The sequence below is a fragment of the Amblyomma mixtum genome, chromosome 10 (assembly GCF_055824585.1).
Source record: "Amblyomma mixtum isolate Tamu chromosome 10, ASM5582458v1, whole genome shotgun sequence".
NCBI classification, from domain to species: Eukaryota; Metazoa; Arthropoda; class Arachnida; order Ixodida; family Ixodidae; genus Amblyomma; species Amblyomma mixtum.
Genome location: NC_143021.1, coordinates 162,076,431 through 162,079,440, shown reverse-complemented (window position 1 = coordinate 162,079,440; position 3,010 = coordinate 162,076,431). Strand labels below are relative to the sequence as shown.

The 3,010-nt window shown below is 49.5% G+C and overlaps 1 protein-coding gene across 4 annotated transcripts in view; it reads right to left on the bottom strand.

The window, feature by feature from the left end:
• Positions 1-3,010, bottom strand: part of LOC149327550 (uncharacterized) — an 87,922-nt gene that overhangs the window by 41,935 nt on the left and 42,977 nt on the right. The window lies entirely within an intron of this gene.

Below are 3,010 nucleotides of genomic sequence, written 5' to 3'. Positions count from 1 at the left end.
CTGCAACGGGTGCAGGCCCTGTCAAGCCTTTTTCAGGCTTTTTGCTTGCCCCCCCTTAACGTCACACCTGTCTAGCGGACGTTTGATGTTGAAAATAAATTTGACTGACTTTCATTCAGAGAATAAGTATAGGAGGGCTGACCTACTCATCAGAGAGTAATTAAAATCTGTCACAAATCTGAGTCTCTTGTTAGATTGGCACTGCACATTAAAAACCTGTCATCAAAAACTTTGTTAAATGATCTTGTGCATGAAGTTTTGGATTCATTCCAGTGAACAGAGCTGTTCCTGGAGTTTCATGACCACATGTTTGGTAGGTCTCCACTTGAAAATCATTGTCCTTCTAGTGCAGAGCGTTGCAGTTTTTTAAACATGAAGCTGTATCATGCAAGCAAGCAGGTTGCAGAAAGCTTCCAGGATAGCCACGTGCGACAAATTTTTAGGAAGCTTACAGGGTTTGAAGAGACACTGAGGAGACCTGTATCAATATTTTTTTGTTAGGCAAATCCGATAGGTTGGCATTTCATGGCTTTGCTATCGCTGGTGCGGCAGCGAAAGATGCATTTATTTCTAAGAGATTTGAATTAGAAGTTGAACAAGTTTTTCCCGCCACTCTGATTCAAACCCGCAACCGTCTGATGACGACATACGACAAAGTGACGTGAAACATTATGTAAACGCAGCCTTCGTGACTTCTGGCAGCTAGCAGTGCGGTCTAGCAGCAGCCGAAGTGAATGCTATCTATCGGCTGTCGCTACCATTGCTTCGTTCACGTTTATACTGCCGTTTTGCCAGCGTCATGATGGATCCCGTTCCCAAACCCAACAACAAAGTTCTCACAAAGAACTCCGGCCTGCACTTCAGCAACCTCAGCCCCACAGAGCGTACAATGCTTTTGAGGGCTGAAGCGGCTGGTGTGGTCAGGTATCAAGAATGTCCAAGCGCTGAGGACCCGGCATTGTCGGCAGCACCTGTCATCAACCGGCATTGTCGTCAAAAAGCGCGGTGACACACACCATGGCTGCTCTGGCTTGTCGTATGTAGCGTGCAATACTTTTACTGAAACATAACATGGTGTCAGAAGTGAAAGTCAACGCCTAGTCTCCGCAACGACTCCGCAACAAGCAGCACAACATGGCAGGCGTATTTCTGCAGCAACCGCCACCGTTTGAGCCGACAGACGACCCAGCGACGACCTGGGAAGAATGGCGTTCGTCGTACAGCATATATGAGCAAGCTTGTGAGTGCGCAGCTAAGCCAAACGCAGCTAGGAAAGTCTTACTTCTGCACGTTCTTGGTTCACAAGCACGACGAATATATCAAACGTTCCTGCCACCTCCAACGCAACTAGACGGACAACCGGTGGATAAAGTTGAGTACGTTCTTAACAAGTTCGGCGCCCTTTATAAGCCTTACAGGAGTGCTACTCAAGCCACCGCCATTTTCAACTCCATGACCCAGCAGGTGGGACAGTCAATTGACGACTTCGTAGTTGAACTGCGAATTCAAGCCAAGCGCTGCAATTTCGGCAGCGTAGCGGATCGACTTCCAGGGCATTCCCGGGCATTCATTCCCGAATGTTATTTTGACACTAGATCATAGTGTCAAAATGTCAAAAGTGTCTTCCCGGCAGCCGAAACCCTCATAGCGAGGCTCTTGGCATAGACCGTACAGTAGCAAAGAGCCCCGGTCTCCTCCATACAAGAAACGAGCTCCCATGGCGAATGGGGAATGTTGACAGTGCACGCCACTCTTTCATTGCCCTCCAGCTTTGCTTTCTGGCGGCGGCTGGGAAGACCGGTAGCGGGGCAAGCTTTATAAGAGAGGCCAACAGTTGCTTCGCTCTCTTTCGGCTGACCCTTCACCCTGAAGGGCATGTTGGCACACTAGAACGAGTACCCACAGAACTGTGAGCCCAATAAATCCCTTTGCATCTATGCTTGCTGCAGGTCTGTGTGACCACAGGCAACGGAATCGTTCCTAATGCATAAGCGCGAACACAAACCGCCAAGGTTCAGTGCATGTGAGAGATGCAGCCGTGTGGAAAGGGTCATGCCTGCTGTGCCAGGACCGGCTTCGGAGTCGCCGCCTCGCTTGTGACCGAGGAACAGGAACATGCACCTTCACCACAGGCCGCAATATTGTTACCAGTGAACTGGTTACTGTATAAGTGGACTCGACTCGTGCATGATTCGTGAACGACGAAGTGGCGGTGCGCTGGACGACAACGACGCTGACAGTGTGAAGCTGGGCCCTTGGAGTCTCTGAGCTGAGTGCTGGCCATCGCAGCGCAGCCATCAATACAGACTTCCCCGTAACATCCCCGTAACAATATGAGCCTGTTTCACACGAAGAGGGAAACTGGCAGAGTGTGACCTCCATGTTTTTGACAACCGCTGCCGACGAGATCCTGTGAGAATGGCCGGTACCAGACGCATGCTTGGAAAGAGCAGCAGGCCGTGCTTATTGTGTATGTGCCATTACTGCCGATTCTCCGCAGCTGTCGGCGGCAGTGCATCACGAAGCCTTTATAGACTGGAAGAGCAGGAAGGAGAATGTCGAGCCACACGATTGGCCAGCTTGCAAACACACCAATGGAGAAATAGCAGGAAACTGCATGGGCCATGCCAATGGGGTGAGCACTGCCGTACATATGTGGGCAGACTGAGCCGTATATTGTTTTTTCGTTGCCTTGAGTGATGATATGTGGGGTTTAATGTCCCGAAGCTGCACATCAATCAAGAAAGACACCATAACAAGGGGGGGGGGGGGGGGGGGGGCAGATTGACCAATTACAATGAATTGTTTGTTAAGTTCCTGCTCACACTGATGCGACTTCAGGCAAAATGCATAAAAAAATAAATTGCAGAAGGGGTTTATTCAGTGAAGCTGCCTTCAGTAGCACACTATTCTGGCAAAGTAGCATGAAGACGGTGTTCAGATGCTGCAGATATTCCACGTGAAAACAAAAAAAAATAATTGGTAGGTTTTGAGGCCAGCGGAGTGAAGG